We start from the raw sequence: 25,380 nt of genomic DNA on the forward strand, positions 1-25,380 counted from the left end.
ATAAATAAATAAATGGGACACAGTCTCCCTCTCCAGGTCATTGCGTAGGTCATCCACCAAGACAACCAAATCTGTCTCTGCCCCATAGCTGGACCAGAAATTAGATTGAAATGGATAGAGATAATCCATTTTATCAAAAAACAAAACCAAAAAAACAACACGTGGAGTTGGAAAACCACTACAAGATCCAATACCATACTCAAAAATGGTAAGATGGATACCGGCTAACATTGCCTTGAAAGTATGTTGTCTTGAAATACCACAGTAAAGGAGAAGATATAAATATTCTAATAACAAATTCGAAAGCAAATGCTTTGAAGATGCAGTTCAGCAAAATGCTTGTTGACTATTTCACTAGTAATAGTAGTATTTAGTAATTAACTATTACTTATAGCAAAGTTCTAAAAAAGCATTTTTACAACTCAAATCACAGATGTTTGAGCATTTACAGTATATCTGCAGATTTGGAGCATGACATGATGGTGATAGTAAATAGGACAGACAGGTTCAAACCTTTAATCAGCAATATACTATCTGAGCACCCCAGAATAAATCACTGTCTTCTCCAACCCTTCATTCCCCATCTGTAAAATGAGAGTAACAGTGACCTACATTACCATTTCACTGTGAAGACAAGCATGATAACAGCATTTAACATGGGCCACAATCCACTGTGGGATGTTCTCCTCCTCAAGACAACTGCCTTGCTTCTGTGCTATTGCACAGACCCCATTTGTTTAAATGATATTTGAAGAGATGAATCCCTGGTGGATTGTGCCCACTGGCATTTTTATGCACATTAAAAAGTGTCACATAGGACAGGGAAGGATGTGAAAGCCACATAAATGCATCCTCAGGGCAAAAATGGCAAAACAATGAAATGCTTGATGGATTTATGCTGTGAAACAAACCCTCTTAACGTTCACTGTTCTTCACAAAAGCTACCCTTCAACGTGGACTTTGTTCCTGCTGCCTTGCCTAAGGCAGGCTGCCTGGCTTCCTCCATTAATGTGAATTGCAGAATCTCAACCCCTTTGGAAATGGCAGGATGGTTGTAAATCCTCATTCGAGGAGCTGTGCTCTTGCCCTGTCAATTCAATGTATAGAGGGGGAAACCGATAGACTCATAAGTAGAGCTTTTGGTTGTTTATTGTGTGGTTTTTTTTCCTTCTCAGTGTCTACTCCTCACCTTTAAATATTTTGGGTCAGATTGTTTGTTTTATGACAAATAATTTTGAGTTTTGTTTCCAAAGGGGCTGGTATTGTCAGCATCTCTTGGCAGTCTGTCTTTTGCTTTTAATTAGTCCCTTTTCCCTCTTGCCTGTCTCCTAGGCAAGGAAGCTGAGCTGTCACTTTTGTTGACAATTCCTGTTGCACAATCCTATGTGCATCTTGCTGCTGGCCTGCCTCCTCCCAGTTATTAATCTGTTACCCCCACAATTGACAGACAAAACCCACCCATAGTTTGCAATCCCACAATGTTACTATCACATATCTGTGTAACAGGTTTGTTCCTCTTCAACAGTAAAGTGATGTCAGGGGGAAGGATGTTCCTCCTCTCCCATTCTCCTTACTCCCCATTGCTTTTTCTGAGTTGTCTGTTTTGTATTGATTCAATATTTAACAGTTATGGTTGCCTTTTTTGTTATTCATTGCTGAAATTCTGAATTGTTCTAAAAAGTGGAAATAAAAACAATTATGGAGCAGCGGACACATAAGAGGAGGTAATGAGAGTACGGTATGTATGGTCATGGGACCATGAATTATCGAATTGGTACAATAGTGTGAATGAAAAGATATGTGACTTCAAAAGTTCTCATTCTGGTATGTATCTACCATCTATGATAGTGCAACTGCCATGGAATATCAGCTTTGTGCCATAAAGTCTCTAAAACTGAGATGCTTACATTTTGTTAATTATCACAAATCGATTCATTTGAGACTGCTCCTTTTTCTACTCTCTGGCATTGCAAGACCTCTAATAATTCTCTGTCACCATGCACACACAAATGTATGAAATTTGCACAGCTTGGAAATGACACCTTTTAGATTACATCGCTCATGCTAGCTTGAGTATTCTAAAAGGTCTTATAGTTGAGGAGAAAAAAATGTACAGAGACTGAGAGGAATGTATTTGTTGTTTTTACTTTTCCCCATCTTCGTTTGTTCCTTTCCATCCCATTTATGAAGAACTTTGTGAATGTTGGTAAGTTCTTATCAGACTGAGTGGCTCATTTATTTGATCTGGAAAATAATTCAAGTGAGAAACCTGTTCCTAGCCTATTAAAGACTACTTTGTACTGGCTTGCCATTAAGTTGTCAAATATGAGGAGCTTATTGGTTTAAAGTAGTAGAATGATATTCAACGGAGAGACTTTTCAGTAAGAAGAAATGCTAACACTGGCCCCATCTACACAGCCACAAAATGTGGCATAGGATACAGATTACCCTGGGGCATCCAAAGGATGCTCCAGGCTAATCTGTTGCAAACTGGAATAAACCTCATTATCCAGGTTTAGTCCAGATTTAAAAAATACCTACAAAGATCTGGATCTTATTGAAAGATTTGGATCTTTGCAGGTATGGAAGCAATGGGAACTGTCACCTGGGATCACCCTTCACAATCTCAAAAGGCATCCACACTGCCACCACTCTCCCCAGGTTCAGGCAGCCTAGCGAGGAGGGATGGCAGTGCCAACCTCCACTCTCTGCACTCTGTCTACTCCTAAAAAGAAAGGAAAAGCCTCCATAGAAGCCACAAGGCTTGCCTTACCTTCCTTGGGATGGAGAATGAAACCAAAAGCTTTGGAGAGGGGAGGGGGGATTTCAGAAAGTTGCAGTTTAGTCCCCCTGTAGCTACTAAATGTGAATGAAATGGGCATTTTAAACACTGATTTCACTCACATTTGGGCCAAAGTGGAAGGGCTCACTGTTTCAGCAACACAAAAATGAGTAAAGACAAAGAAATTCAAATACAGACATTTGAGAACTTGCGCAACCAGTGGCCCTTTACTGCTCAGTTCCATTTTCTTGCACATACTTTTTTTAAAAAAAATCTCAATTTCTTACCATCACATTTATGAAGAAATATTGGAATATCGTTCCTTTGAAAAATTGAACCATATTATCACTCATCCCCTGATACAAGATGTGACAATGACCAAAAAGTTTAAAAGGCAATTTGACAAGTTAATGGAAGCTAAGGTGACCTGCAGCTACTAATCATTCTGTTTATATAGAATTTTGATGTTTAAAAGCAACGTGGCACTAAAAGCAACAAAAAGAAAGGCCAAAGCTTGGAAAAGAACAGCCACTAACACTCAGGAAATGGAATGGACAAAGATTAGTAAATGGATTTTTCAAAGGGTTGCCCTTGGAGACAATCTGGAAACTTCATTTATTTTTAGAGTGCTCTGCCTAGATTCTGTATGGGTCCAGAAGATTGAATCATAATATACCAATCTCGCACCCCTTTCAGTGGCAAGAAATTTATTTTGCAAGCAAGGGTTAAACCAGGGGAGAGGAAAATGTGGTCCATATCCTGCATGAACCCCTAAGAAAAGGCCTCTGTTGAAGGAGGAATGTCAAAAGCCATGGAAGTCAGAAACATGGCGAATGAATGCCCTCATGCCCCCTGGGCAAAAATATTTTGGAGTTTGTTCTGGGGTTGTAGAGGAGTATTGAACTTCAAAGTTTTGCAGAAGGTCAACACAACCTCCTAATCTTTAATAGTTGCCCAGCCATCCTAAATAGAGTTGGACTAGACTATTTCAGTAATTTCTTTTTCTCCCACAAACCTATAAGAGATCTCTGATCTGTCACTAAGCTCCTCTTCAATGCATTTCTCTGGAGGAGCACTAGGAGGAATGCCAAGGCACCCAGGTAACAGAAGAATGGCAATCCAGGTAACAGAATAACAGCTATTGCTTACACCTATCTATTCTAGACACTGAAGGCGGTGTGTTTCAGTGAACTGTTTGGAAATGCTGCCACTTTGAATATTAGCTGACTTTGTCACACTGTTTTGTGTACAGAAAGATAGGATGCTGGCAATAGAAAGAAAGGAATCAAGAAAAGAAATAAAATGGACATCAGTTGGTGGCAGTAGACAGAAGCTTAGTGAGTATTATAGCTAAAGTGGCTGCTAGTCAGTGGCTTTTAGTTAGAATGGTTATAGGTTTCTTCAAATACAATGAGTCATCCAGATCCACAGGGGTTTGGCTTTGAAACCCCTGCAGATGGCAAAAAATGAGGTTAGTCATGCCCCATATAACAACAACAACAACAACAACAACAACACTTTATTTATATTCCGCCCTATGTCCTCAAGTGGACTCAGGGCAGATCACAGTACACATACACAGCAATCATTCAGTGCTGTTTTGGACAGACAGGACAGAGACAGACAGAACAGAAAGGAGGTATGTTGTGTTAATGTCCAGTTTTTTGGCACCTTGGAAGTTGAGCTTGAATCCAGCCACAGGGAGGTGCTGTCACTCCATCCTCTATAATGAAGAGCCATCAGGACTTCCTCCTTCCTTATGGTCACTGGGCATTTTCTGATCTTTTTTCCTTATGGTGTCATAAAATACCTTCCCCGCTTGTTTTAGCAGTACCTAATTTCTCTACTTACAGCTCAATCTGTTTTCAAATTGCTTAGGTAAACAGTGAGCTGGACTGACAGTTGGGAACACCTGCTGACCCGGGGCTTCAAACTGGGAACCTTTCGGTTGGTAGATCTTATAATTGCTGGTGATTTACCAGCTGTGCAAAAGCCCAGCCCCAATAGTAAATAACATGTGTACATCTGTGTCAGTACATCTACATACATGTTGCCACTATTTTAATTATGGGCTCCAATGATTCACAATCAATTGAAACAACAGTACAGGAGCCTGTGGATGGGGAAGGTCCTTGTAATGAACTCATACCTTTGCTTCATAGGCCGCAGCCTGGAAGTCAGTGAGCTGGCCTCCATGCTGGGAAGGCAGCTCAGGATGGCAGACATGATGGTATAGGCAGAGAGGCAAGGGGAGGAGTCAGCTAACTCCTGATTGGTTCAGACCCCAAGGGGAGGAGTTGAAGGAGAGTGTAAATAGGCTGTCATTTCTGACAGAAGGGAGAGAGAAGGATTTGATCTAGCAGAGAAAGGATTAGGATTTCAGACAGGGAGAAGAGAGTTTCTTAGTGAGCTAGGAATCAGCCTGTTAGGGAATAATTAAAGAGCAAGTGCTTCTGTATAGTTTGACTAGGTCAGTCAAAGTGAAGGCTTGTTTACTTGTATTAGGACAGTGGGTTTATTTCCCTAAAGGTCAGAGTAGTCTGGGGAAACCTAGATACTCTGGAAGGCAGCCAGGGGCGGCTGGTCAAAGAAACACACTGTTACATATTACAGGTAGTGTGGGGAAAGTAGCTCATGTTAAGAAAAAGTTACTCCTTCTAAAGAAACCATTTGCTTAATAAGTCTGTGCTTCAGAAACAAACTACGCATATTTACCTCTCAGTAGTCAGCTGTTTGCTTCAAATATTTCAATAAACTTATTCTCTAGTTTACTGTTAATCTGCCTCAGCCTTGTTTCCTCATATAAGGTTAGTTCCAGTAAGCCTCCACATCTCTACAGTTCAGTTACCAGAAAGGGAGCCAAAAGGAAGAGCCGGTGTATAGGGACATTTTACCTCAAGTACAACAACAAGACAATTCCTCAAACTGTAATTTGGGGTGGTGGCAGCAAACTTACCATTACACACTCAACAACACTCGTGTTGAAGCGCTTTGGGTTGGACAGGAGGGATTGAAAAGAAAGGTTTTTCCCCTATCACGTGTAATAAAAGACCCTTATCTACGTTACAGTCCTCTACAACAGAAACCACATAACTCTGTGTATCAGTTGCTAGGAGGCATTAGCAGGAAGTTGCTTTCAAACTCATGCCCTGCTTATGGGCTCCTTATAAGAATGCTTTGCTAGATAGAGCTTTGATTTTATCCAGCATGGCTCTTCTTATGCTCATGATCGTTAACACTCTGTCATTCAATATTTCATTTCAGATTTCACCCCTCCTCTGGCAGCATAGGATAAACCATTCAAATACATAACTTACACGTATTTGATTGACCTTTTGCGGAAGACTTAAGATTACTGTATATCACAGACCTTGAAGCTTGGCATTCTCCAGTGAACAAAGTGGGTGAGTTGTTTCACACTCTGTGGGATGGGGCAAGAAATGTGCTGTGAGCTGACATTCATTGTTTGGGGTCTCTGTCTACTCTATCTACAAAGTAGATTTAATGGAGAAATGGCAAAGAAAATTCCATGTATTTAGAAAGAATAAAGAGTTTTTTTTAAACAGTTGACTGAAATGATCAAGTGTCTCCCTATGAGAAGTGGCTTAAAGAGCTGGGCATTTTTAGCCTGCAGAAGAGAAGGCTGAGAGGAGACATGATGGCCATGTATAAATATGTGAGGGAAAGTCATAGGGAGGAGGGAGCAAGCCTGTTTTCTGCTGTCCTGGAGACTAGGAGGCAGAACAATGGCTTCAAACTAAAGGAAAGGAGATTCCACCTGAACATGAGGAAGAACTTCCTGATGGTGAGAGCTGTTCTGCAGTGGAACTTTCTGCCCCGGAGTGTGGTGGAGGCTTTAAAACAGAGGCTGGATGGCCATCTGTTGGGGGCACTTTGTATGTGATTTTCCTGCTTCTTGGCAGGGGGTGGATGGCCCATGAGGTCTCGTCCAACTCTATGATTCTATGATTCTATCCAGAGATGTCCATATGGATGATTATTTTGTAAGATTGCCTTGTTATGGATTTGGGGAACACCAAGGGCATTATGGAGTCCATAAAATGTGTAATCCATCTGCAACATGAAAGTGCTTCCCAGAGATGTTTCCCCACACTTCACTGACTGTCTGCTGTCTGATAAAACAGTGGGCAAGGATGGAATCTGACACATATGAGTGAAAAGTTCTTGAATATAGGCTACTTATAAGAAATGCCCTAGTGCTAAGCTAAGGATAAATCACAAAACCTTTTGGTCACTCTATAAGCATGAATTCATTTTAATATTTGTTAAAGTCAGACCATTCTGGTGGGAGATGGATTCCTCTTTCAAACCTTGAATTGGTAAGACTATTTGGAATTTGACCCGTCACTGCTGTGTGGGCAGAATTGTATTGCTTATACAGCTTTTCTATCTAGATTTTCGGCAGCTGGAAGTTAGAGGGTTCATTTTACCATCTAAGGAAAGAAATATTGGAGCTTTCCATCCTGCTGTCAGATGGCAGTCAGATGGTGACTTATTGCTAGAAAGAAGCTATAGTCCCAATACCTGTTTATAGATAAACAATCGCAAATTAGAGCTAAGCAGTATATTCTGTAATTTTGAGATCTATAAGCAAAGTGGAACATTTAATGCAGCTAAAGAAATCAACCCCTCTCCCCCCAATGTACTCCCTAAAACATAATGTTGATAATACGCTATCATTTTTGGAGGCTGTTTGGCACCTCCCCCTCTTTTTTTATTTCACTGAAATTAGCCTAATTTGTCGACACTACTATTTGAATTTATTGGCTACAGTGATTCTTGGAATTTTGTGGATGTTGCTATGATGCTGCATCTCACTCAATGACACAGCTGTTGAAGAATTCTTCATTAATGAAAACTCATAGCTTGACACTGCTAGAACAGAACTGGTGTTGGAAGGAACCACAAAGACTGACTTATCGAACTCTTTGCCATGCAGGAATACACTACTAAAGCACTCCTGAAAGATATCCATCTAGCCCCTATATGAAGGCTTCCAAAGATGGAAAGTTAACCATCCTCTGAAGTTATCTATTCCACTTTCAAAATGCTTTTACTGTAAAAAAAAGTTATTCCTAGTGTGAAACTTCAAACGTTATCCTGTGGGTAGGAGAGAAATGGAGGTAAGCATTTGAAAGAGTTGGGGACTCATCTTACCTTGGCAAGATTCTTTCTTTGGGGATGGTCAGCCATCCCATGTCCTTCCCCCATCTTCTTCCTGCTTTCCTCTGCTGCCCTCTTCTTTCTTCAATTAGGAGTAACACCTGATTCCTGAAAATGGAGTCTTCTCTCCATTTTCACATGATAGCAAGACAGATACCCACAGTTGGCCAGAAGATGAAACATCTTTTCTTGTAATTTGAATACATTGGTCCGTGTTATAGTCTCTGTAGCATCAGAAAGCAAGTTGGGTCTATCTTGATATGACATCCCTGTTCTAGCAGTGTCATATTTAAAGATAAAAATAATGTAATCTCTCAGTCTTCTCTTCTCCAAGCTAAACATATCCAGCACCCTCAGTTATTTCTCATAAGGCTTAGTTTCCATATGTTTGAGCATCTTGGGTGCCCTTCTCTAGACATGTTAATAATAAATAATAAAACATTATTTATACACCGCCCTCTCTCCCCAAAAGGACTCAGAGTGGTTTACACACAAAAAAGGCAAACATTTAATGCCCAAACTCAAATACAAACCATTTAAAAATAAAAAGGATAATACAAAAATAATAACCATAAACTTGTGACAAAACAGATACAAGAGAGGGCCAAAGATGAATAACTGAATAAAACTAATACAACTAATAACATAAAATAACCATTTAAACATAAAGCCTAGAGAAGGTAGAGAAGGGGAGCGATCATGGAGAAGACCCCACCAACTGCACTTGGGACATGGGTGGGACCGAAAGGAGGACCTCCTTCGCTGACCACAGTGTACGAGATTGTCTGTATAGTGAAATGCAGTTTGACAGACCATTTAGGGCCATGATGGTGAACCTATGACACGCGTGTCAGCACTGACACGCATGGCTATTTTTGATGACACGCAAACACATGTGGCCACATACAGAGAAATACACCTTATAAGAGCCAATCTAATTCCATTCTTAAATTTAAAAGGCTCAACAAATTTAACATATGCACGTTTGAGCATTGTGTACTCCATAACGCAGCATGGGTTATACATTTTTCTTATTTAAACTATAAATATTGCAAAATTATGGTTTTTTTCTTGAAGTGACACTCCACCCAAGTTATGCTCAGGTTTTTGGCAAATTTTGACACACTAAGCTCAAAAGATTGCCCATCACTGATTTAGGGCTTTATAGGCAACGGCCAGCACTTTTGTATTTGGCCCGAAAGCAGACTGGCAACCAGTGGAGCTGCTGCAACATGGGACTCATCTTCTCAAAATACAGCACCCCGTTTTGCAATCTAGCTGCCGATCTCTGCACCAATCGCAGCTTCCAAACTGTCTTTAAAGGCAGCCCCATGTAAACAGCATTGTAGTAGTCCAAAAGGGATGTGAACAAGGCATGGATTACCATGGCCAAGTCAGGTGTCTCAAGCTGCATAGCTGGTGCACAAGTTTTAATTGTGCGAAGGCGCTCCTGGCCACTGCCGACACCTGGGGTTCCAGGTGTATAGATCTAGCTTGTCGATATCTTTCTTGAATTGTGGTGCCCAAAACAGGACAAAATACTCCAGGTGAGGTCTGACCAAAGCAGAAAAGATTGGCACTAACATTTCCCTCAGCCTAGACACTATGCTCCTGCTGATATAGTCCACAATTGTATTGGCTTTTTTGGCTGCTACATCACTTATGTTTAGCTTTTGCTCTATTAAGGTCTCTAGATCTTTTTTATTTTTGCACGTACTACCTCAAAGCCATGCCACCCATCCTATCTTTCTGCATTTAATTTTTTCTGCCATGTTTCCGGCACTTTACATTTTTTCATGCAGAACTTCATTTTGTTAGTTTTGCCCAGCTCTCCAATCTGTCAATTTGAATTTAGTTCCTATCCTTTGTGGTATTAGCTACCGTTTTGCAGCACTGCACTCACTTGTCTGGGATTTAGACTGCACTGGACATAACTGTGTGGGCAAAGAAGAAGAAAAAAGATAATGATTGTGATGCCCATGGTGGTAGTGATGCCACCATATACCAAACAGCAGTAAAACAGCATTGTTGTTCAGAAAGTCTATAGTAGGGTGGAATTCTATTCAGCTCTATAAAATATACTTATTTCGGAGCAAATATTGATGAAATAGAATTAAATCACAATAAAGAAGAACAGAAAACACCAAATTTCATATAGTATCAAAACCCTAATAAAATGGAAGGAGAATGTGAACACTTGAAAGTAGATGAGTAATTTGACTTATCTTTCTCAGAAATATTCTAAAGTGATTTTTTTAAAAAAAATCTGTATTTGGCTTAAATCTATCAGGGAATAAATAGAAATGCAAGCTGTCATACTATTTCTGTATAGTTTATAGCTATTCCGTAAGGACCTTTGTTTTAAAATGAATATGGCTTAAAAATACCCCATTCAGATGCAGGCTTCCTCCATTTACATATAACTCTGCTAGTAGAAAGCAGAACAATTAACGTGTTTAGACAGGGCTGATTATTCTGGCTATATTAGCATGATCCAGGAGAAGGTTGTAGAATATCCCATATCTATGGAAGGTCTGATTACTTAAATGATAAAAATTATTTGTCAGTTCTGAAGAGAGGAAGAAACATCAAACAAGGGAAATCTGATATATCAGTAGGCTGTTTAAATAGCCATGCTGTAGTGTGGCATGTTATTTTCTGCTCTGATGCCACTAAAATTAATTACAGCAAGACCTTATAGCAGCTATTGGGATCATGTGGATCTCCACATTGTTTTTGGACATTATTATGATGATGTCTAGTTATACCCTGCTTTTTCCCTCCACAAGGAGACTCAAAGTGGCTATACTTGCTTAGGTCTGCTGGGATTTGCAATCCAACAACATCGAAGGGCTTCATGATTCCTTTCCTACTCCCACCCCCATCCTTGTATTTATATCCTGTTCCTCCCACTCCCAGATCGGGGGCTGGAGCTCGGATTTACAAATATCGAAAGAGATAACAGCTAAAAAAGGTTAAATATTAAAATATAATTAAATTATCAATAACATTAAAAGCATAAAGGTTAAATAGGAAAACAACAAAAACAGCAAATGAAAGCATTTGATGCAGGAATCTACTGGATACCATGCAGCTGTGGATAAGTCTACATAGGGATCACCAAATGCAGCAATGACCAAACACAAATCAAGGAACATGAAAGGCACTGCAGACTACTTCAGGCAGAGAAGTCAGCCATAGCAGAGCACCTGATGAACCAACCTGGACACAGCATATTATCTGAAAACACAGAAATGATGGACCACTCTCACAACCACCATGTCAGGCTACACAGAGAAGCCATTGAAATCCAGAAGCATGTGGACAATTTCAACAAAAGGGAAGAAACCATGAAAATGAACAAAATCTGGCTACCAGTACTAAAAAACTCTAAAATTATAACAATAAATAAAAAACAAAAACAAAACTCAAAGACAGGGGAACTCCAGCCAGAAAACAATCAGGAATACCTGGCCACCTCTCAACAAGTAAATTTTCCAGGCAGTAACAGGCCACACCTAAAAACTGTCAGGCCATCAAATGCTAATCAAGGTGGCTAACTGAAACATTCACATGTAGCTCCAACAGACAAAAGTTATTTCTCCCACCCCAGACCTTTCACAGATATATAAACCCAATTTTCCAGCTTCCAACCTCACAACCTCTGAGGATGCTTGCCACAGATGTAGGCGAAACGTCAGGAGAGAATGCTTCTAGAACATGGCCATACAACCCGAAAAACTTACAACAACCCAGCAAATGAAAGGTCTCCCCCCCCCTCCCCAAATGATCAGTCCTCAAAGTCCTACCAAACAAAAAGGGTGCCACTTGCCTATAATGTGAGAGCAAAGAGAGTATCAGCCTAACATTTTTAGGGAGGGAGTGCTGGAGCCTGAGAGCACCCACTTAGAAGGGAGGCCAATTTAATAGGACCAGACTGTGGCCTAAACCCTGTTGTTAGCCCTAATTAGGGTAGAGCCATTGAACCAATTGGATTTACCAATATGTTAACCTGGAGTGAGTGTGGGTTTTCTTGGCCATGAAAACCACTGGGTGACTAGGAAAGTCACACCCTCTGAGCCTCTGGTGAAGGCAAAGGGAAACTCTCTTTGAACAAATCCTGCCAGGAAAACCCCATGATAAATTCACCTTAGGGTTACCATAAGTCGGAAACCATGTGAAGGTACCTAGCAATAACAAGTATACTGACCCATCATTTCACAAATGATAGAACAGGTCTTATCAATAGGTTCTTGTGGGTTTTTTCGGGCTATAGAGCCATGTTCTAGAGGCATTTCTCCTGGCGTTTCGCCTGCATCTATGGCAAGCATTCTCAGAGGTACCTCTGAGGATGCTTGCCATAGATGCAGGCGAAACGTCAGGAGAAATGCCTCTAGAACATGGCTCTATAGCCTGAAAAAACCCACAAGAACCTAGTGATTCCAGCCATGAAAGCCTTCGACAAGGTCTTATCAAGTTAGGAGTAACCAAGAGGATCCCTGTCCAAATTTGTGTTTAATAGCTATGCTAGCTGAAATATCTCACCATTTGGCAAGTCGTACTTTCTTCAACCCACTGCTTAACAAGCATGGCAGCCATTTTGTCCAATGAATGCTTTGAAGCCACCTGGGAACATGTCACTAGCCCTCAGCCATGGCAGCTGTTAAATGGTCAGGTCATTCCTGGAACCCAACATTCTGAGCATCGCGAAATTTGAATTTATTGGACGCTTCCATCTGAGGGAAAGGAGGGGAACACATGTTCCATATTAATCTCCATTTCAACTAAAGTTGTTTTAGCTCATGCTTTATTATGGCACTTTGTAACAATGCATCAGTAATAGCTGCCCTGGGGCAGTGCTTGCATGCAGCAGGCTGAGTGTCTAAACTGCTCTCGAGGCACTCTCTAATCACATACAATGAGACACTCCCTGGTGAACCATATGAATTTATAATAGCAATTTATATGATGCCCTGAAGCATGATGTGTATTTGCTTTGGGATGCTCAGCTCTGTGTTGGAAGGAAGACTGCATTTCATTGACATGGTCCTCTCCTTCATTGCTTTTAAGCACAGAGCCCATAAGCCTATACTTCTACACCAGTTGTATTATCAATGATACATCTTTTCTGAAAAGTTTATTTTAAGCAGAGAGTGAGAAAGGTGCTTGATTTGGATTATAACTCCCAGAATCCTTCATTGGCTATGCTGACGGATTCTGGAAACTGCAATTTAAAAACACAACTTTTCCACAACTGTGATTTCCCCACTGCTTCTTGCTGGTCATGCAGGCATCTCATTTCAGACGGCGGTGCCCACAATGGTCTGGAGCTCACATGGAACTCACAAGGGGCAAACTAATCAATCAGAATAATGGAAAAATGACCGAAGTAAACCAGGGACGGGGAACCTCTGCATTCCAAATCAAATAAATTGACCAACCAGTCACTTTATTTGTATGCCTTTCCGCTCTCCAGGCCAAGGGAGCAAAGGCTGATGTGTTATAGATGTCTACAATAGTTGAAGAACCTTAGGTTTCCTAACTCTGAGTTATTAATTTCACCAATGCTAACAACAAGAGCAGAAATGGTGCAGATATTCTCTTAATGTTAACTCTAGAGCAGTGCTACTTGAAATGGTAGTCCACAGGCACACAATTCTTTAAAATGTTGTATAAAATGACTATCAGGCTATATATGTGAGGAGGTGTGTATGAAACATAATTTAATTTAGTGTTTAGATTTGCATCCCATCTTCATGATATTTTATTATTTACATATATGCAAAGGCAGGCATTCCTAAATCCCAGATTAAGAACACTTCTCATCCAAAAATTTTCAGATGAGGGATATTCTATCTGAATTGGTTTCTGGCACATTAGCAGAGGGAGGAGGTGGATGCTGCCCCCCACAACACATATGTTGAGAAAGCATTCCTCTAGAACAGCGATTCTCAAAGTGTGCTCGACAGAGCCCTTATATAAAAGCTTTTCTTAATGTAATAATATATGAACACTTAATCATAGATAATTTGGAAGCTTCAATTGGTTCAGAGATCGGTAGCCAGATTATTAACTAGAGCCCCATATAGGGAGAGATCTACTCCACTAGCTGCCAGATCTCTTTGGGGCTAATACAAAGTGCTGGTCATCAGCTTTAAAGCCCTAAACGGCTCAGGACCAGGCTACTTGACTGATCACATCTCCTTAGGCACTGCGGTCAGAGGAGGAGGCCCTGCTTTTGGCCCTATCCACATCTCAAGTATGGCTGGCAGGAACGAGAGAGAAGGCCTTCTCCATGGTCGCCCCCCTCCTCTGGAACTCCCTCCCTAAAGAAATAAAGCTGGCCCCCTCCCTCCTCTCCTTTAAAAAATTAATGTAAATTAATGTGAATGTTTTACATTCAGATTTTACATCATTGTATAATTCTTGTTTGATTGTGATTGGTTTGATTTATTGATGTTCAGTTCTAATGCTGTTTTAATGCTGATTTATTGATGTTCAGTTCTAATGCTGTGGGGCTTTTCTGGGGTTATAAAGTTGGTACTCATTTGCTTTATGGAGGCATTAAATGTTTGATTTTGTATGTTGGAACCCACCCTGAGTCCCCCTGGGGAGATAGGGTGGGATAAAAATAAAGTTTTATGATTTTTATTATATATACATTATAAATAATATATAAACATTTATTGGGGCTCCACGAGAAACCTTTGCTTCAACTAGGGCTCAGCAGTTGAAAAAGTTTGAGAACTCCTGGTCTAGAAGATCCAGATATGTAAACAGTTGTAAAATTCACGCAGTTCAAAAATTCTGCAAAGCAACAGAAAAAGTCCCGTAGCACTCAAGGAAAGGAAAACGCTTTTGTGACTGACATCGGTCTTGTTTCTTTAATGGCAGGTTTATTTTTTAATCTGTAAAGCTGTGAATGATGTTGCAAAAAGGAAGTGAATTAGTTACACTGCTTCATTTGTTAAATTTTTCTCTACAAAAGCGGCCTGGGAAACCAGTAGACATTCTCTATAATAAGCCATGTCTTCTCAGAATGGCAGGACCTGCAGTTCCTCCTACAGAAGAATGGATGGGGAAGTACAGAAATGTTAATGCTTCTTGAAACTGAGCAAATTGACACATTAGGAACAAAGTCTGTTTCTCACTTTACCTGAAAATCAATTAGAGATTAGTTTCAGAGATTAGAGGCTTTGCTTTGAAAGCATTCACATTCTGAGGTTTAGTAAAGGAAATGGTTTCCCCTGACATTAAGTCTAGTCGTGTCCAACTCTGGGGGGTGGTGCTCATCTCCATTTCTAAGCCAAAGAGCCAACGTTGTTCATAGACACCTCCAAGGTCATGTGACCAGCATGACTGCATTACCTTCCCGCAGGAGCAGTACCTATTCATCTTATCACATTTGTATGTTTTCAAACTTCTAGGTTGGCAGAATCTAGTCGATGGTCATTAAATAGGGATATCTTTTTGGTGGTGACACCTTTACTTTGTAATATAACATTTTATCCAAGAGGACGGACCTGTACCAATTTTGATCTAATTTGATGCCTTGAACTCGGGAACTTTTAATCTGGCTCCTGAGATAAACTCTGACTCAAACTGAATTTAGGAATTGTATTCTCTCCCCTACATTTCCTCATCTCGCTCCTGACTGTCTCAGGCTTAGCCTCACTCTAATTTTAATACACATTAGCCTTCCTATGAGTTCACAACAGTGTTGTCAGATTCAGTATCAAACAGAGTTGCTCTACCTTTGATAGTTGCATAAAAGAGATTTTTTGGCAAATATTGTTTTTCCTAATCTGCATTATTATGAAAAGAGCAACAGTTCTGTCTAAAATGCTTACCTCCGGAGTGACTATGGCACTGGCAGCAGGAGTTTTCTCTAATGTTTTATCTGTTGCGCTCGCTTAGCTTTTTTATTATATTATATTGTTGCTGTTTTGGAATTTCATTGTATTTTATCATTAGATTTCATTGCTGTTTGCTGCCCTAAGTGATGTGGAAGCCCCACAAGTGCAGGGTATTTTATCTGTTCAAAATAAACTAACATCTTGCCAGTTGCATCATGTCTTTTTTCTGATGCCTATATGACTAGTAGAAGTTCAGCAGATGATGGCTTTTCCTGGCATACAGAACAATAATATGACAGATCTGTTTAATGACAGTGAGAATTTTTAAACATTTAAAATAAAGAACAATTTTAACCAAAATATTACCAATATTTCAATAGGAAGTGTGGGCCTGCTTTTGGCTGATGAGATAATTAAGTTAATTAGGATTGTTGTTGTTGTTGTTGTTGTTGTTGTTGTGTGCCTTCAAGCCCTTTCAGACTTGGGACAAGCCTAAGACTAAAGTTTACAACCTAAATTACTTTGGAGGGCCACATCTGGCCCACAGGCCTTAGTTTGGGGTCCCTGATCTGGTTCCTCCAGCAAAACATTGATTATAGAGTCACATTGGTAGACCTAGAGAAATGTTCACTTTGCAAATGTTAGCAGCAGATGTGAAAAACCTACTATATTTATTTTTCCTCTTTCTACCACTCTGGAACTCAGAGTGAGTTAAAAAAAGGACAGAAAATACAAAATATAAAAATGCAGATTAAGATGAAAACAGAACTAAATAACAATACAAATAAAACTCTTTAAAATTTTCCTGTAAAACACTTTCTTGTTTTGAAAACTCCGAAAGAATCCCTTAAAAAACGTCCTGGAATGCTGGTATTGAGAGCCCTGATACAACACTGTAATGCAACTATGGTCCCCGCCTTTTAAGTGGACATTTTGAAACAAGTACAATGTACTGACCATTGGTATATAATCTATTCAGTGATATGCCCACCAACTCAGATTTATCTGTTGTATTTCTTTGAGCTTAGCTGTTTTGGTTCTTGGGTGAACCTCTAGCGCCCATGCTTCATTTAGTCAATGAATGGTTCCATTCTATCCAATAAAGGATCTAAGCCCTTCACTCCTCAAAACCCCATCATCTTGGGATTCACCCACAATCCACTTATTCTTTCCATCTGGAAATTGGATGGCCCCCACGAGGGTCTGCTTCCAGGGGCAAACCAAAAATGGGAAACATGGAAGTCCCTGAACAGACGCAGAAGTGGAGTGGACAGATCAAAAGACAACCTGGCAAAATGGCCCTATCTAGAAGAATCCTCCACCTTGCATGGCTGTGGAGCAGAACAGACAACTCTGGATTTGTATCCTTGTCTGCAATGTCCTGTCTCATGTACAAAGGAAGAGTTATTGGAGGCTATAGTTGATGTTGCTATTGCCCATTTTTGGTCAAAAGATATTTAGCCACTTGTGCTCCTTCTGTTTTTATCAATTTTATACTAATTTATGCAATGCTTTTGATATGAAATAAAAAAATCTGGAAGAATGTCGTGAGAAGGTAATCCATGTGTTATCCCCAAGCAGAATCTCCACAGGCACATAACAAGGGGGATCTCTCCCCATTGTTTCTCATCTCAGTTGGGAAATCCAGCATCATGCCAGAAATAACTTTGGGGGAAAGCGCAAAGTGGAAGAAGGTTCCCACACTCAAACACCAGCACAGAGGCACTTCTGCATCCAGCACTTGGGTTTGCAGATTGCTTTGCTCTTGCATTATTCTTTTCTGCCTGGAGAAACTGAGAAGGATGGAAAGAGAGATGGACACAGCTGGTAGCTGAAGAGCTGTCTGTGCATCCTCAGGTCAATGGTAATTTACCAGTGGAAATGCTGACCAAATGCACGTGGCTGTGTTCTTTCTGTGCCTTCTGCTATACAAGGAAAGGGCAGACAGAGCAAACCTGGATCCTTTTTTGCAACAGGGAAACTATGACAAGAATGGCTACAGTCATGATATAAAGACGGAATTCCCGCCAATTGTTCTGCTTTGCAAGAACAGTCCTGGTTAATTTTTTGTGCCCTACTTTTTCAGTAGTTTCTAAAATATTCAAGTTTCTCTCTCCTTCCACTTTCCCTTTTTTTCTCAGCTGACTTCACTACTGCACAGTGAGTTCAAAGTGCAAAAGTTATTTGCATTGAATTAAATCTGCAGGGGCAGAAGGGGAAGAGAAGAGGAATGGAATATTTCCCTTCTCAGTAGGCTCAGGAAAAAGAAAAATTCTGCACCTCTCTTATTTTGTATTTTCTTCATCACTATTACTTTTTGTTATCTTTGTCACTTGTTGCCATTTTCATCTGTGAAATATTGGAAGTTATGGGAATGTAGTCATGCCTCTGGATGTCGACTGGCCTTATGGGATTAAAGGGGGTTATCTCAGGACCTGGTTTTAAAACCTGAACATCTACAGAACTAAGAGAAGCTGTTGTCCTTTTACCAGAAGAGAAAGATTTCTTTTTTTAATAAAATGTTGGGGCACTTTTGGCAATTGACCACCATCACTTTACTACTATGAGTATATTTATCTTAGAGACATGTTCTCAAATTGGGTTTTTAAATGTTTTGAATAGTACTTTAAATTGAGCCTTAATCATTGATCTTGTTTTGTGCTTTAATTGTATTATTTTCCTATATCATATTACTGACAGGTGTCTTGCGTCCCACTCTTTAGGAGAAAAGCAGGATACAGATCCAGTAAATAAATACACAAATATTGACAAAGCCAACACAAGCTTCAGAATCTAGCCAGCTGTGCAAGCTGCCCTCTCTCCTTTTCAGTATTCCAAGATTTTTTTTTCTATTCTATTCTATGTGTTGTTGATCTACTCCTTTGGGCTTCACACAAATCTACCATTTGCCAAATTATACAATCCTGTGCTTTTCTTTTCCATTTATGGTCAACTAACTTAACCATTAGTTAGTCCCATTGAATATGAGGGCTGCCCAAGGGCCGCTTGTGGTCTCTTGGTATCTAGTTTGTTAGTCAGCATGTCCTTTGGTTGTCTTTTGTTCATGCTATATGTCCTGCCCATCTTCTTTTCACCTCATAGATTTCATTGACCATGTTATGTACCACGATTCTTTGACACAACTCTTTACTGCTGACTTTATCTCTTATTGTCATGCCACACATCCTTCTTTTCATTGCTCTCTGAGTCACCACCAAGACATACCAAGATGGAAAGGACTGGAAAGCTAAGAGTAGTGAAATAGTACAGTAGCCATGAGAGAGATAGAAAATGTTTTATGTTAGTGTCACTTCATCACTCTGGCTATTGTCATTACAGGCCTTGTTGACTAGCCCAGTGGGTATCACAAAGCCCAGAATGATGGAGGCAATGCAGGAATGACAGTCCAGTGGTACTGAAGAAGTTCTGGTGTTGAGCCATGTGAGCAGCATCCAGCCACTGGGCCTACTCAAGGGCATGCAGTATGGGCACCTGTCAGTATCTGATCTGGTTCAGTAGATAGCCATCCAAACCACAGTGACACTAATCTGGAGTACCCAACTTCAGATCAGGCTCATCATACCCAAAAGAAGCTAGTAGCTACTTGGTGGAGACGCACTACAGGGAGATCCTATATTGAGCAGGGGTTTGGATTCAATATGCTCTTTCCGGCTCTATAACTCTCTGATTCTAGCCTGGCCATATTATTGTCAGATTAAAAATGCTATATCTCTCTACAGAAGATGGCAAAATGTTATCCAAGTTTCCAGGACAAAAGTTGGAAATGTGAAGATCATCAAGGAACCTTTTTCCACATGTGGTGGACATGTAAAATAGCTAAAAAATTCTGGAAAGAAATATAAAGAGAAATACAGAAGATGCTAGACATAAAATTACTGTTAAAACCAGAATACTACTTATTGGGAATTATAGACATAGAATTGGACAAAAGCAAAGACAGACTATTGAACTATTTGATGATGGCAGTCAGAACAAATTATGCCCACTATTGGAGAACAAAAGAAATCCCTTCAAAAGAACAATGGATGTCTAAATAATGGATACAATGTCTATGGACAAATTAATCCTATTATTGAATAAACAAAAAGAAGAATATATATAAAAAACAACGGACTGGACTTTAGTAAGAGACTATATGGTAAAAGAAAAGATAAAACTGATAATAGTATTTCATTGAAGAAAATAAGAGAATTTGTCTCCGGAAAGGAAAAGAAGAAGGGAGACAGCAATAATTAAGAGAAACAAAAATACAAATCAAGGTGGAGAAGACTGGAAGTTTTCTAGTTTTCTATTTTTTATCTATTATTTTTCTCAGTTTCTAAATCCCTCACCTAGATCCCTAGCAATTTGGATTGTTGTTGTTGTTGTTGTTGTTATTATTATTATTATTATTATTATTTTGACCCTTTTGTGTTAGACTCCCACACTATGCCTAAATTTCTATTTTACCTTTTTCTTTTATTTCTTTTAAAGATAATAGTAATAATAATAATAATAATAATAATCTTTATTTGTACCCTGCCACCATCGCCAGAAAGGAACTCGGAGCGGTTCACAGAAGCACTCCAAGTGCCACATGCAGACAACAATACATAAATATAAATACAATGACATAAGTACAATCAACAGTGCATACAAATCTCAAAATCATAAAATTCCCAAAACGCAGTGGAACCTACTGGCTGGCTATCTGTCATAACGATCAATCAAAGTGTGGGCCATTGCTAGAGGCCTCTATGTCAATAGGTTGAATATAGGTATTAATCTAAATTTCAAAGGTGCTGTCCAAAGTTTGGAACCCTGACCCTAGAATAGATTAATTATCATCATCTAAAATAGGCATCTATTAAAACCCAGAATGGTTGTATTGAAGAGGAGTTCTTTCTCCCAGTAATTCCAGGAAAAATGTCAACGCCATGTTGGGGAATCAAGGGTCCAACTGTATTGAAAGAAATCCCACACCCTGGCAGACCAGATCTGAACAGAATAGAGTCCCTAAATCCAGTATGTTTATATCTAAAATAAAGTTACGTTATGTATGTATCATAGTAAGTTTCCTTTCAACTAATTCAACAACACAGATATTTAGCAGATATTTAGGTTATCTTTCTCAGCCAGGATCTAAACTAGCGTTCTTCATACTCCTTCCATTAAAACAAGCCAGTTCTCATTTCTCATAATCAAAGATCCCTTAGCACCTATGTATAGGGGAGGAATTAAATATGCTTGGTGAAAGTTTTGCTGCCTCAGCTTGTTTTTATGGAGAAAAATCCCTGAAACTAAGGCAACAATTCTATAGCAATGTCAGTGTTTTTCTAAGTAAGCCAAAGTGAAACCATATTAGTGTCTAGCTCAAGCAAAGCTTTCCCCATCATTATCACCTCAGTAACATGGAAGCAACTAGCCACTACTGCGAAAGGCATGCCACTCTATTTAAAAGGGACCAGAATCACAGAATTTACACTGTGGAATTAACGGAGTTTGACACCTCTTTAACTGCCATGTCTCGTTGCTGGGATTTGTGGTTTGGTGGAGGACCAGCACTTTTGGGCAGTGAAAGCTAAAAACCATTTGAATACTACCATAATTCCATAGCAATTATAGACATAATTAAAGTGGTGTCAAACTGCATTAATTCGATATTGTAGATGCACCCTCAGAGTCAGAAGGGACAAGGGCCACTGAGTCCAGCCCTCTATCCTTCAAGAATACATAACAGAAACACTCTTAAAAGATGCCCATCCTACTCCTTTTAAAGACCTCCAAAGAAAAGAAATGCCTCCGGTGGCGCAGTGGGTTAAAGCGCTGAGCTGCTAAATTTGTTGACCGAAATGTTGCAGGTTTGAATCCGGAGAGCGGCATGAGCTTCTGCTGTTAGCCCCAGCTTCTGCCAACCTAGCAATTTGAAAACATGCAAATGTGAGTAGGTCAATAGGTACCGCTTCTGCAGGAAAGTAATGGCGCTCCATGCAGTCATGCTGGCCACATGACCTTGGAGGTGTCTATGGACAACGCTGGCTCTTCGGCTTAGAAATGGAGAGATCCACCAGAGTCGGACAGGACTGGACTTAATGTTAGGGGCAACTGTTACTTTTACCTTAAAGAGAAAGAGTCTACCACTTTCTGACATAGTTTATTCTGATGTTGAACACTTCTAAAGAAGCTTTTCCTATTGTTTAGGTGGAGAATTTTATTGTAATTTAAAGCCACTCGTTCATGTTCTAGTTCCTGCAAAGAGAAGAGTTTAAAAAAGAGTTCAAGCACAAGTTTTGAAAGCCACATTTCTTCTAATGACCGGCTAGGATGGAAACAGTTCAGAATGCAATGACTTTCACTGCCTGACCTGCTGAAGTGGGGTCTTAAAAATGGCTTGAATCAACAGTATGCTTTTGTGATATCATGAGCACATGATCACATCCCATTCTTAGCCTAAGCAAGAGGCTATAACAGATATATATGAGAGGTGCTTATTTGTACTGGCTGGGGAGAGTGCAGTCGGTGTCCAATTCCTTTTTGTGTACATGTGGCTGTTTTGCAGCAAGGCTTAAGACTTAAACAAGTGTCAAGGGAGCAACCCAACTGTCAACACAGTTAACCAATGTAACTTGACGCCTGAAAAGACAGCAAGAAATGAAGACAGCCTGGGCTAATGCTACCTATGGAAAGTGAAGCTACTGCTTCAGGCGGTAAATATAGACCCTTAAAATCACTTTTCAGCCACTGAATTTATTATTATCTTGGGGTGAAGTATTAGAAATTTTCTGTATGAATAAATGGAAAGGAGCAGGCAATTGCCTGTATGCATGAACTCTATACCTGGACTATGCTTTCCTTCTGTTGATGTCACTATGGTAGGGCCATGTTTATTTCCTCCCATAGTAATTCTTCTATCAGAGAATTAGTGTCCACATCCTTTCTAGGCAGCAGAGTTCTGGGATACAGCTCAGTGTCACTTTCTGGGGTTTTCAGCCCTCCACCTTTCTCTCTATTTTTCACTCTTTTTATGATTTTTTTCCATTTATTATGTAGCATGTAACTTGTAGATTGTTTTCTTTGTATATTTTGTTCTGTATTATGCAACACTAATAAACATACTAAAAACCCCAATTAATTTACTGATATGTGTATGTTCTGAATTGAATTGTTGAGTTGATTAATTTGGCTGAAGCATTATCTAATAGAATAAATAACAGTAATTTTTAAAAGTACTCTGAAATATTTTAGTGTATTATGTGTGTGTGTGTGTCTGCTTAAATTTTGCTAATGCACACTCTTCATGGAAAAGGCTTCTTTGTTTTGCTCCCACTCTTCTTCTCAAAAGTAGTTCTCTGATGTTTAATTAGGTAATAACTAGGTAAGAGAGCAAGAAGGTTTCAGCTTTTGATAAAACTCTTCTGCCCAGATAATTGAGTACTTATGCCTAAGAGAACATAAGTACTCAGTTCAGGAACAGTTTACGTTGTTGTTTTCTAAATAATTCCAAAAATTAAATCTGATTTGGATTTTTAAAGATGATTTTTCCAGTTGTTAGGGGTCTTTCTTGTACCAAATCAGAGCATTGCGCTCAGATTTGTTTACTATGTGTTTGACAACTTTCTATGCTCAGGAGACAGCATAAAATCCTTAGAATACAATGAGGAACATACTAACATCAGATGTGCTGCTATAAGCGATGCTCCTATAATTCAGTGGCGGCTGTTAAATGTGTTGTCATTGCACTTGTCAGAAAAATTATGTTGCAGCTACAGCAACTTTCTAGAAGCAGAAGGGTGCTAAAGTGTTCTTCTGTACCATTAGAGTCCTGTGACTTTCTGAAAGCACCAGGGAGGTAGGAAACTGTCATCCTTTGAACACATAGATGGTATTAGCAGTGGCAGGCTGAAGCATTGACTACCACCAATTGTAGAGCATCAGAATTACCTTAGAGAAGTTACACATGTTGTCCACTTGTGGACATTTGTAATTGGCATGGCATATCATGTTTCAAAGCAGAGGTGTTTATCAGACCTTTATGTTGAATTATCAGAAACAAAAGACCTGCAGGGCACATTCGACCTTCATTGCCCTCTTTTGTGGTTCCCAGGTATCCTTGCCACTTCAGAATTTGTGTTGGCAGCCATTGCAATCACCGCCCTTCTGCCATCCAAACCATGGCTGCTCATGACCTCCTTCCTCTTCCTTGTTGCTTAGGAGAAGAAACAGACCCTCTGCCCTGTGATCCTGCAAGACCCTCTTGTGCGGAAGGGTGCTTTACCACCATCCTGAATCTTGGAGAGCTGCTATAGTTGCCAACAAATTTCAACAAATGTATTGTGACCAACTTGGCAGCAACCACTGAAATTTAGTAGTAGTTACTACCCTGTTTCACCTAAAATAAGACATATCCATAAAATAAGCTGTAGTAGGATTTCTAAGCATTTGCGTAATAAGCCATACACCGAAAATAAGACATAGTGATAAGCATGGTTATGCAGCGTACAAGGTTGCTCCTCCTGTCAGATCCGGTTGTTCTGTGTGTGCTGCGAGTGGAGGCATAGAGGGAGACATAGAAAGGGAAAATAAAAGTCTCCTCAGTGAAGTGAGGAGCAAGACACTCTGCTTTACTTATTGTGTGTCCTCAGGGGGAAGAAGTAAAGCGCTGTGGGTCTCTTTTCCCCAGTACCAACCAGCAACAGTCTGTGGATCTCTCTCACCCCACACAAACACCAGGAGTTAGGGGAAAAGCTTCAGCAAGCAGTCTGCTACTAAGCCCAGAGAGATCATCCCATAAATGCAGATTGTTGTATTATACTTAATAAAAATAAGACATTCCCTGAAAATAAGCCACAGTGTGTCTTCTTGAGGAAAAATAAATATAAGACAGTGTCTTATTTTCGGGGAATATCTAGATATTAGCAGATATTAGCAGAATATCTAGTGGATCCATGGGAGTTTATTTACATCTACTCCGCATTGGTTGTTGTGAGCCTGCTTTAGCTAGAAAGGTCAGGTATTAAAGGAGCAATATTATACTCACTTCTTTCTGAGTAAGTTCTATTAATAAAGTTTGCTTCTTTCTAGATGTGCATCATTTCTGATTTTGTTCATACAAAACATAATTTATACTGCTGAGTTGTGGCCATTTCTGAACCACGATGCCAAACTTGTATGAAATATGCACCTATAGAGGGGCACACATCCAGCAGTAGTTCCAGCAATTAACCAATGGTTATTTGCTCCTGTAGATTAACAGATAATGTGTCTCCATATCTTTTACTTGTGTGCTTATATTCTTGCTTTCATGCTCGTCTTTCACATTTACTCTCACCAAGCCACACATATACTCACTCTTCCTATAATCAAGACCACCCTGTGAATTTATTTTCAGGTGCTGTCTTGCATGTAAACCACACAAATATTGATCAGCATGTCTAATTCTACCCCAAACAAAATGTTGCATTAAAATGACACTGTTCTTCCCATACAAAGAGGCTTGTGTGTGTCGCTATTAAACAAATGCTATTGAGTGCACTAGGAGAAAGTGGAAATGGATTGCAA

This window comes from Anolis sagrei, chromosome 1 (genome assembly GCF_037176765.1).
Source record: "Anolis sagrei isolate rAnoSag1 chromosome 1, rAnoSag1.mat, whole genome shotgun sequence".
Classification (NCBI taxonomy): domain Eukaryota; kingdom Metazoa; phylum Chordata; class Lepidosauria; order Squamata; family Dactyloidae; genus Anolis; species Anolis sagrei.